Consider the following 12,459-nt stretch of genomic DNA (forward strand, 5'->3'; position numbering starts at 1 on the left):
GAGAGGCTTGTGGGAAGCTGGTAGTGGCAGTTGGGGCTCTGAGGGTTTTTCCTGAGGAGCTGTTTTGTTTGGCGTGTGTGGTTCTAAAAATAAAGTTAGTTTCTTTTGACAAGTGGCTCCTGATTGTGCCCAGCCAGACTGCGGCAGTCGTGCATGTTATCCACTTTTTCACCAGATCCCTTAGGGTGCTCATCATGATTGTTTTGGTTTTGTGGTGCCGGGGATTGAACCCAAGCCCTGGTTCATGCTAGGCAAGCCCTCCACCACTGAGCTACATCCCCAGCCCAGTCAGAATTCTCTTCAATTCCTAGTCTGATAATTCCAACATCTCTGCCATATCTGAGCCTAGTTCTGTTGCTTACTCTGTGTCTTCACACCATGTTTTTATTTTTTAGTATGCCTTTTCATTTTTTGTTGAAAGGCATTGGGTTCGATCCTCAGCACCGAATGAATGAATGAATGAATGAATGAATAAAATAAATGTGAAATAAAAAGACAATAACATTGTAAAAATACTGGGAAATTCTCAGCCATTATTATATCAAATATTTCTTTTGTTCCTTTCTTTCTGGTATTCCCATTACACAGAAGTTACAACTTTTGAATTGTTCTGTACCTTCTTGGATACATGTGCTGGCTAAAAGGAACTATGGCAGATAGACCTTGAGTGATGTGGTTGGTGGTAGTGTGTTGGGGAGGGGGAGGATTTTTATAGTCCTGTGAATTAGGTCTTTTAGCCAGCCTGTGCTGCTAGGTGGGCTGTGACCTTCATATGCACTTCTCACCCTCCCTGCTCCCTCTTTAGGTGAGACTGGAAGGCTAGTGGAGGCTGGAGTTGCTATTTCCTTCCTATCTGGAAGGCTCTAGTGATGATTAGACTGATGATACTGGAAGTGGCTAGGCACATGGTCACATAGCTTCTCTTCCTGACAACATTTTTGTTAAGGAGAACAGAACACTCTAGGCATATTTCAAAATGGTTACTTTTCCTCTCCCCCTATAGAGAAGCAGGATGTTCTCTCATACCTACACATAGACCCTGGGAATCTGATAGATTCCAGGAGGTCAGATGCACAAAATTGTGGGACCACTCTCAAACTGAGTTTTTCTCTCTGTGACTTATTCACATTACTGTCCTGTAGTTGGTCAGTTAGGGTTTTAAGTTCTGGTTCTGGGGCCAGCTGCAGGCTTTTGTGTTCTAAAGCTCTAGTCAACTGTGATTTCCTATATTCACTTGTGTTCTCCAATTTGGGGGAGTAGCAGCACTGTAACCTCGGTTTTCTCATCAATCTAAGAGGAGTGGTTGTTCAGTTTTTTTGTCACTGTGATGTTGAGAGTGATGACTTACATATCACACCGGAAGCTGGAAGTCAGCATTTTCTTACAATAGCAAAAGATTAAAACATTCCAAATATGCATCAGTAAAAGATTGGCTATCCAAGTTGTGGAACATGTACCTAGTGAAATACTTAGGTGATAAAAAATAATGATTAAAAAAAATAAAAAGTCAGCTTGAAATATCCTGAAATGGAATGGTCTGCCGTATATTTTAAGTGAAAAAAAAAAAAAAAAAAAAGCGAGGTGTAGCGAATAAAGATTGTACTAACATTTGCTGAAGGTTCTAGGAAGTGAATACATGATTATTTGAAAAAGGAATTTGTATGCACACCTACTCTTCCTCAGAATGAAGGAAATGTAATCTTTAAATTAATTAAGTAATTTTTTGGTATCAGGGATTGAACTCAGGGCTACTTTACTACTGAGCCACACCCTCAACCCCTTTTTTATTTTTGAGACAGGGTCTCACTAAGTTGCTTAGGGCCTCACTAAATTGCTGAGGCTGACTCTGAACTTGCAATTGTCCTGCCTCAGCCTCCTGAGTTGCTGGGATTATAGATGTAAGCCACCATAACTGGCAAGAAAAATGCAATTTTTTTTTTTTTTTAGAATTTTTAAAATATTTTATTTTTTAGTTTTCGGCGGACACAACATCTTTGTTTGTATGTGGTGCTGAGGATCCAACCCGGGCCGCACGCATGCCAGGTGAGCGCGCTACCTCTTGAGCCACATCTCCAGCCCCAAGAAAAATGCAATTTTAAATAATGAGTAGAGAATACACCAAAATGACAGCCATCATGTTTTGGCATGATGGAAGACATTTTTGTTTCTCAATTTTTTAAACTTCCTTAATTTGGTTGCATTATTTCTATAATTTTTTTTTTTCCCAAAAGACTTCATACAAATGAATGTGGAAGGAAAGATGCAAAAATGACAGTGGTCATTGGTTTTGGTGATGGAATTAGGGAAAGTTTCTCCCCTATTTGTCTGATATTTTGTAATATAATTATAATCATGTTGTTTGTGTATGACACATACAAGTTTTATTTGGTTTAAGCCTCTGGTGTCCAGATTAGGTAAACTGAAGGGAAGGCCCTTTTACAGAATGATGGTTGGTCCAGGCTGTTTCTATTGATTATTCAACCTGTTCCGCTGCCATTTGCAGCACACGTTTAAAAGCTATCATACATCACTATTTCAATATGCAGTCCCATGTTTGTTGAAGGACTTGACCCAGCAGAAAAAGCTGCCTGTGTCCTTATGTAAACTGTTAGTGAGTAGTGGATCCACAAACAGTGGCACCTTCTGCAAACAACTGCTTGAGTTGGCAAACCCAAGAACAGAGTTCGAATGGCTGCTGCACAACCCAGGTCAACCCCCGAAAAAAGTCAGAGGTTCTGAAGTTAGTCCCAAATTGTAAAGATGGGAAAAAATGAATGCTAGATCATTGGCAAATCACCATTTACATTTTTGTTTTTTTAGAAGCAATCAGTTTTATCTAAAAGAAGGGGATGGATGGAGAAACTTAAGAGCCAAGAAAGAATTGCTGTTTTTAGCAATAAAAAAAGATAATGGTTAGGGGGCTGGGGCTGTAGCTCAGTGGCAAAGCGCTTGCCTAGCATGTGTGAAACACTGGGTTCCATCCTTAGCCCCACATAAAAAAAATAAAATAAAATAAAGGCATGTTTTCCATCTACAAGTACAAATTTTTTTTTAGTCATACATGACAGCAGAATGTATTTTGACATATAATACATACATGGAATGTACATACATCAATCATATTGTCTATTCTATTCAGCTGCCCTTCCTAACCTCCCCCCCAATTTTTTTTTTTAAATACAGTGGTTAGAATACAAAAATAAACAAACACCAAAAATCTCACCAATTCCAATTGATTAGATCTTTAGTGAAAATTTTGTACTACAGGATATCTTTACAGAAATAATGGTATGTGAACACACACACACACACACACACACACACACACACACACACACTCTGAATGAATTCTATCTTGAAAGTCCTGAAGGAAGTAAGATCTCAAACTTTAGTAGTCTGGAAGTGGGGCAGGGAGGAGAGGAGGGAATCTTTAACTTGGACCCTTGACCCTGCCTCTCTCTCTCTTTTTTTTTTTTTTAAAGGGCATATTTCCTTTTCTAAACTTTTTTTTCATAGTTGTATGTGGACAGAATACCTTTATTTTATTTGTTTATTTATATGTGGTGCTGAGGATGGAACCCAGTGCTTCACACGTGCTAGGCAAGCACTCTACCACTGAGCCCCAGCCCCAGTCCGACCCTGCCTCTCTTGATTCTAAAAAGTTCTATGTAAAATAGAGCCCTCAGGTCATCACTATGCTGATTGCAAAGGCTTTAGAGAAGCTATTTTAATTACCAAGAATAATTTGGGAGTTTAGTATTTTAACAGATTTTTCTACAATGTTCAAAACAAACAGATTAAGAGACTAGATTGTAAATAAGTCTCTTTTGTTTGTCGTGTTGATTTGAATAATGCCTTTTTTCCCACCTTTATCGTTTATGATGGGCCAAGCATAAAACTCAAGACTATTGCTGTCTAGAGTATCATGTTCTGATTTAGTGAGATCTAAATTAATGATGCTATAGTGCATGAATTGGTAGTAAATTAGTATATTTGTTTATGAGCTTCAAAGTGTTTACTTTTTTCTAGGACATGTAATACTATTTCCAGATTTGAATAAAGAAACTAGTAAAAGGAAGAGTTGGTTGAAAATTTGCCTTTTTTATAGAACTTCAAGCTGGCCAAGAAGAAGTGGGAATGTGTGCTTAAGCAGAAAGCAAGATGGAGCTGATTTCAGGCTACAGTGACATAGAGAAAATGGAGCAAGAATTTGACTCGGTGTCAGACTTGAATTACCAAGAGGTTGATCCTGGTGACTGCAGTGCAGTTCAGATTGTAAAAATGATTGAGAGGGGCTGGGGCTGTGTCTTAGCAGTAGAGCGCTCGCCTAGCACTTGCGAGGCGCTGGGTTCGACCCTCAGCACCACATTAAAAAAAAAAAAAAAAAGCAAGTAAAATAAACATATTATGTCCAACTACAACTAAAAAAATATTTTAAAAAATGATTGAGGGGCTGGAGCTGTGGCTCAGGGGGTAGAGCACTTGCCTGGCATGTGTGAGGCCCTGGGTTCAATCCTCAGCACCACATATAAATAAATAAAATAAAACATCCATTGACAACTAAAAAATATCTTTAAAAAAAAAAAAAAAAACATTGAGAAAATCCAGGCATGGTGGCGCATGACTGTAATCCTAATGGCTCGGGAGGCTGAGGCAGGAGAATAACAAATTCAAGGCCAGCCTCACCAAAAGTGAGGTGCTAAGCAACTCAGTGAGACCCTGTTTCTAAATAAAATGCAAAATAGGGCTGGGGATGTGGCTGAGTGGTTGAGTGCCTCTGAGTTCAATCCCTGGTACCAAAAAAAAGCTTGTTGATTCTACTGTCTATATTTTAGCTAGGTAAGACCTGGAAAATTTGGATATCTATCAGACTAATATGTGGACAGATCTGAGCTATACTACTGTGAAGGCATTTACTAAAACAAGCATTGGATCAGGAGGGAGGCATAATCTATGCCACATACTGGTGGGGATATTTCCAATTGCGAAAATATGTACTTTTGAAACCTAGACCAAATTAGCAAGACTGTGCTTACGAATAAAAATAAAAGGATCAAATTATTTTGTAAACCGTGGTAGTTTATATAAAATATATAAAATAGAACCCTTCAGATTTTAAAGAAAGTCCCAAAGATCCAAAAACTCTAGGGTGAAAGAAATGAAGATATACCTTTAACACCAGTTAATAGACTCATTGGTGAAATATTAAGTGGTGCTTCCTGTTGGGGGTGGGGTGAAAATGCCAGAGAGCCGCTTGGCTTGGAGTCAGCTCTGGGGTTCAGCCAACATTGTCAAGTCTCGTTTTTCAACTTTTTCATACACACATATGACTGGTCTCTGATGATAACCTCATGCTGGCTAAATAGCGCCAGATGAGCCTAACACACAGGTCACAGTGGGAGTGTTCATTCTTAAGGGAAGGTGTCACTTCCCAGGGACAGGAAGAATGGAGTCCTTTTTTTCAGGGTATCTGTGTTCTCTGGGGCTTCTCACTTATGGAGGCCCAGCCTCCAGCCTCCAAAACTGACTCCTTTTCCCTGCATATGCTCTCAGTGATCCTCTGCCCTTGTGCCCTTCCTTTAGACACTTATTTGGGGTTCCTGCAGAGCCATCCAGTTGGATGCCCAGGCTCTGAGGCCTCATAGTCCACCCTGTGGACCTTTCAAGGTTTCTTTTTTTAAATCAGGATAGAAAAGATTCCAACTTATCACATATATTTCTTTCTTTTTGTGTTATTTTTTTTTTTAAAGTCACTTGGGATTTTTGTTCTATTTTTAACTTAAAGAAAGTAACAGAAAATGTACATACATTTTCTTTAGGGACACTCTTGGCAATTTCATGGTTTGGCCTTTAATTATTATTTATTGACTATTATTACCTTATCTCTTTTTAAAATTTCTTTATTTTTATTTTTTGTAGTTGCAGATGGACAGGATGCCTTTATTTTATTTATTTTTATGTGGTGCTGAGGATCAAACCCAGTGCCTCACACATGCTAGGCAAGTGCTCTGCTACTGAGCTACAGCCCCAGCCCCCGCTTATCTCTCTTAACAGGGCCAAATCTGGGCTTTGTGAAGCCTGACGCTTGTTTATGAGCTTCAAAGTGTTTACTTTTTTTTCTGGGAGCCTTTTTTAAGGGAAAAAAATAAAGAAGAAGAAGAAGACATTTCAAAATTATAAATGCAAAATTAGGTACAGACAGAGGGGAATATTTATAATGAGAGAAGAAATCACCACAAATGACAAGTTTTAAATAGCTTGCCAATTAAAACATCACAAAATCTAGAAAAAAAGAATCATGGTTGATCAAAAAATTTTTGATTAATAATTTAGAAAACGTTCAGCTTTACAACTTGTTAGTAATATCAAGTACATTTTAAAAATTATTATCAAATTGGAGACAACTATCAAGTTTCATATGTGAGCTGCAAGTTCTTAAGACTTTTGTGCAGTTAGTAATTTTAAATATTCTTTGACATGGGAACACTCATTAACAAGCTTGTCTTTGATGTTCTCCTTATAATGGCAATGGTGACTGAATCCGATGTACCACGATTAAGATCAAGTACCTGGTTTCCCTCCAGTGGCTAGGTATAGGGCAATTTTGCTTCAAAGGTCTGTGCATCCCCAAAACAGGGGTGATCCAAAGCTGGGCCTACTCCTGGTGTCCTTGGAGGACTCTGCATTCAAATCCTTGTCTCGAAATAGATCAGTTTCAGAGAGGTTCCCAAAGAGCAAGATAGATAACCATGTTGGTAGACACTGGTGTCTAAAATTCCATTAACTATCCATATGACATAGCACATTATCAATTATGAGCTTTTGATTATTTTATTCTTTTGGGGGGTTGGCATCAGTGATTGAACCCAGGGGTGCTTTATCACTGAGCCACATCCCCAGCTCTATTTTGTGTTTTATTTAGAGACAGGGTCTCACTGAGTTGCTTAGTGCCTTGCTAAATTGCTGAATCTGGCTTTCAACTCGGAGATCCTCCTGCCTCAGCCTCTCCAACCACTGGGATTACAGGTGTGTGCTGGCAATTGTGAGCTTTTATGTTGTCCCTTGCTCTCCCTAGCTTGTCCTCTGTCTGCTATCAAGAAGGAAGATAAAATGGGACCACCTATTTAGAGTCCTAGTTACTGTATTTAAAAAAAAAAAAATTTATAACTTTATTTTGTTTATTTTTTATGTGGTGCTGGGGATCGAACCCAGTGCCTCACCCGTGCTAGGCAAGCACTCTATCACTGAGCCACAACCCCAGCTCCCACTTATTGTATTTTTATATAATAATTTGTCATTTGTTGAGGACTTTCCTCGTTCTATTCAATCACGAAACCTTCTCTGGGGCGCTTATTAGGAAGCCTCTTTTGTCTTCCATATTAGTTTAGAAGGTATTTCCACAGGCATGAAGCATTGACCCCCATTGCCTCTAGAACTTAAACTTTGAAATTTGTGGCTCTGAAAGTAATAAATACTATCGACTTGCCCAGGAAATTCTGTCTTTTCTTTAAGATGTATCCTAGTAAACAATGAGTATAATTGTCAAATATTTCTGGTGCTGGGGTGGGGAAGAGGGGAGAGAGTGCAACAGGAAATTTTTTAAGGAAATGTAATAAAGTTTTGCCCTAATGAGGCAGAACCAGGAAGTTAAAAAAAAAAAAAAGGCAGTTTTAAAGCTAAAGGACATGTGTTAGAAAAAGAAACAAAAAGAAAGTTGGAAGAAAACCTGGACTATATGCATTAATTTGAGTTGCACTGTGGCATTGAACTTGTTTGGAACTATTCATTTTCCTATCTCATTTACTGAACAGAAGGTGTCAAAAAGGGGCAGTATCTGAGGCCACACCTTGGAGCCAGGTGCAGAACACCTGGGTAGCTCCACAGGGCCTGAGAAGGAGTTTGTGGGTGAGTTTGACTTGAGAACTGAGTCTTGGACAGCTGGAAAGAGTCTAATTTATAGACTCCATCATAGGAAATCACCAGTTTTTGACTTTTTTTTTTTTTTTAACTTCTTTTTTGGGGGGGAGGTAGGTACTGGAGGTTGAACCCAGGGCCTCACACATGCATACACTCCACCCCTGAACTACATCCTCAACCTGTTGTTTTTCCGTTCTGGGAATTGAACCCAGGGGCACTTTACCACTGAGCCACATCCCCAGCCCTTTTGATTTTTTGAGACGGGGTCTCGCTTAGTTGCTGAGGCTGGCCTTGAACTTCTTTTACTTAACATAATGTTTCCATGGTTCATTCATATTGTAGTGTGTGTCAGAGTTTCTTTCCTTTTTAAGGATGAATAACATTTCATTGTGTGTGTGTGTGTATATGTGTATGTGTGTGTATATATGTGTGTGTGTGTGTGTGTGTGTAATTTTGTTTATCCTTTCATTTGTTGGACGTTTGAGTTGTTGTCACATTTTGGCTATTGTGAATAAGGCTGCTATGAATGTCAGTGCATAAGAATCTATTTGAGATGACTTTCAATTCTTTAGGATATACCTCTACCTAGGAGTGGAATTGCTGGGTCATATGGTGACTTATGTTTAGCTTTTTGAGGAACTGTCCCACTGTTTTTCTTAGCAGCTATTTTGCATTCTCACCAGCAATATAGAGAGGGTTCCAGTTTGTCTAAATCCTGGCTAACATTTGTTATTTTCCTTTTTTTTTTTTTTTTGATAATAGCTTTTCTAATGGGTGTGACTCACTGTGGTGTTTGATTTGAATTTTTGTTTTTATTCTTTCTTTTTCTTTTTGGTACTGAGAATTGAACCAAGGGGTGCTCTACCACTGAGCTACATCCTTAGCCATTTTTATTTTTTATTTTGAGCCAGGGTCTTGCTAAGTTGCTGAGGCTGGCCTCCAACTTGAGATCCTCCTGCCTCAGCCTCCTGAGGATTACAGGCATGTGTCACTCACTGTACCTTGCTGATTTGAATTTTTCTTTTCTTCTGTGGTGCTGAGGATTGAACCCAGGGCCTTGTGTGTGTGAGGCAAGCACTCTACCAACTGAGCTATATCCCCAGCCTGCTGATTTGAATTTTTCTAATGAGAGTGATGTTAAACATATTTTCCTGTGCCTATAGTCTGTTTGTATATCTTTGGAGAAATATCTATTTGAATCATTTGCCTCTTTTTAAATAAAGGTATTATTAATCTCTTCTCAGATATGATTCACAAATATTTTCTCCCATTCTGTAGGTTACATTTTCTTTCTAAAAAATATTTTTGATTTTTTAATTGACACATAGCAATTAAATATATTTCTGTAGTGTGATGTAGTATCTGTTTTTGTTGTTGGTATTGTTTGGTTTGAGACAGAATCTTACTGTGTTGCCCAGGCTAGCTCAAACTTCTGGGCTCAGGGGATCACTTGCTTCAGCCTCTTAAGTAGCTGGGACTATAGGCACCCACCACGGTGCCCAGTTTGATAGTGTCTTTTGATGTATAAAAGTCTTAAATTTTGTTGAAGTCAAGTTTATCTATTTTTTTTGTTGCCTATGTTATTATTATAATTTTACTTGTGAAATTATTACCACATCTAATGTCATGAAGCTTTTCCCCTGTTTTCTTCTAAGGGTTTTATAAGTTCACCTCTTATGTTTAGGTGTTTGGTTCATTTTGAGTTAATTTTTGCATGCAATGTGAGGTGATGATCCTACTTCATTGTTTTGCATATATATATGCAACATATATATTGCTGGGAAAACACTATGATAATCAATTGACTGAAGGGTTATATTTGGATTCTCCTTTCTGTTCCATTAGTGTACATTCATGTCCTTATGCCAGTGCTATTTTGATTACTGTAGCTTTGCAGTAACTTTTGAAATCAGGAATAGGAGCTCTCCAACTTTGTTCTTATTTTAAAGATAATTTTGGGTCATCATTTTGTCAAATTCTGCAAAAAAAGCCCGCCAGGATTTTAATAGAGATTGCACTTTTTTTTTTTTTTGAGACAGCGTGACATTGTGTTGTTCAGGCCTCAAACTATCTTCCTGCCTCAGCCTCTTTTTCAAAAATTTTTATTATATTTTTGTTTTTTTGGACTAGGGATTGAACCCAGAGGCACTTTATACCACTAAGCTACACCCCCAGTCCTTTATTTTAAGACAGGGTTTTGATTAGTTGCTGAGAGTTATGCTGAGTTGCTGAAGCTGACCTCTAACTTGAGATCCTCCTACCTCAGCCTCCCCAGTCAATGGAATTATAGACATGTACCACTTTGCTCTGTACTTCAGTCTCTGGAGTAGCTGGAATTACGGTTTGCACCACTGACTTTGGCAGTATTAAGCCTTTTAATTCTTGAGCCTGGGGTGTTTTCCCATTTATTCTGTTCTTTAATTTCTTTCAGCAATATTTTGTTCAGTGTACAAACCTTGTGCTGCTTTTGTTGAATTTATTCCTAAGTATTTTATTCTTTTTATGCGAGCCATAATTTCCATTTCAGATTGTTTCTTGCTAGATAAAAATATTATTGATTTTTAAATATTGATTTTACATCCTGCAACCTTGTTAAACTCGTTTATTAGCTCTAATACTTTTTGTAGTGGATTAGCCAGGATTATCTATATATACAATTTTGTCATGTGCAAATAAAGAAAGTTTGATTGTTCCTTTCTTATGTGGATATCTTTCATTTCTTTTTCCTATCCTGGCTAGACCCTCAGGTATAATGTTGAAAGAATTGGTGAGAGCAGACAGCTTTTTGAAAGGGTACTTTTGATAGGGTTAAAATACCTGTGGTCAACAGTTACCAATCCTGTCTGTTGATTGTAGACAAATTATTTACCGTTTCCTTATCTAGAAAATCAAGGACATCAATATATGTTCTGGCTACCTCACAGGGTTCTGAGGATTCAAGAAAACCACCATGAAGCTAGCAAACTTTACAGTGTATATGGGTGAAGTGTCTACTCTTTAGGAGCTCATAAGCTACCTGGGAGGCAAACTATGCATGTAATTATAAAAGCAAGATAACACGTGCTTAGAGTGATTAGGGCTATGAATGGAATGTTTTGGTACACCATTAATTTCTGTGGCAAAAACAGTTTAGTGTTACATAGAGAAATGGCTTCAAAATTTAAGATACCAGTAACATGGGCCGCCATCCAGATTGGTTTGGATTCCATTTCATTTATTCTTTATTATAAATTAATATATTTATAGCATAACTAAATCCAACCCTTGTCCTATGCAAAATATAACAGATCTTGTTTTATAGAATTTTACTACAATTTTGCATCCGATCAGTGTCCACAGGCAAGAAAAGAAAATCTGGCAAATTAGGGATTGCATTTGTTTTCTTTTCATTTGGGTAGCTTAGGTAGACTGTATAGTATTGTTCCAAGCACTCCTTATTTGAGATTAGCTTGATAATTTTTCCCTATGGGTCCTGCATTTTGGATTATAAACATGTGAGAATATAGTCCATGACATAGCGGATGGGTTCATAAGTTCCTTCCGGGTTCTAACACAGAATCATGCTGATGATTTGTCAACAGGCTAATCTTGCCACATTTAGTGCTGCCCAGTCGCTGTGCTGTCGGTGGCACTGCGTAATCTTTGTCTTTGCTGGTCGATTTCAAGGGCTCCAATGGCCAAAGAGTGGTTGGTCGGGATGTGAGGAAGCCTAAATGCTTGTGGGTACTGATGCTGCAGGATCCTGTGAATGAGTTTCTTAGAGCGCCTCCCTCAGAGGGTGGGAAGAAGGCTTCCACTCCCACCCTCTCCTCCCTCCGCGGAGATATAGCCACACCTTCCCCCTATCGGCACGGAGCAGGTGGCCAAACTCTCGGGACATCGCGCCGCCGCTGCCGCCACCGGTGGCCTGGCCCGTTCGTGTGTCACGTGACACGGGTCAGCTGAGCCGCCGGGACCCCCAGGCACCGCAGCAGCGACCGCCCAGCGCTAGGTCTTGAAATCTCATCTTTCCTCCGCCCCTCCCCCCACAATCCCGGAAAAGGGGGAGACCGGTGACGTCATCATCCGGGCACTCGTCGGCGGGGCCACGGTTCACAATGGAACAAAACAAGCGTCCTGAGTCAAACTCAGCGACGCGGCTGCAGCTCACGCGATTAACCCTGTCCTCGCCATATACCCAGCCAGTCCCCACCGCCCAGCCCCTTCTTCAGCGTGGTATGCTAGATGTTCTCGGGCCTCCCATCCCCCCCTTTTCGGTCCGTCCTCGTGCCACCTCTGCCCTCGTTCAGTTCCCAAGCCGAGGGGTATGGAACACTTTGTGGCCGTAGCATGACCCTGGAGGGGCTGGCCGGAAGAAACGGTACTGCGTGAACAATCTTTACCGCATTGTCTCCCCCTCCCCCAACCGGCTCTCAGGGTTCTGGGCGTCTTTCGCCAGGCCCGGCCCCCAGGCGGCTCACGCGGTTCTCCCAGGCTCTGCAGCCCGGGTGGAGGGGGAGAAGGGGGTAGCTGAGTGAGGGGGGGCTGGGTAGGGGCAGGGGG

This window comes from Marmota marmota, unplaced genomic scaffold, assembly GCF_001458135.2.
Source record: "Marmota marmota marmota unplaced genomic scaffold, marMar, whole genome shotgun sequence".
NCBI classification, from domain to species: domain Eukaryota; kingdom Metazoa; phylum Chordata; class Mammalia; order Rodentia; family Sciuridae; genus Marmota; species Marmota marmota.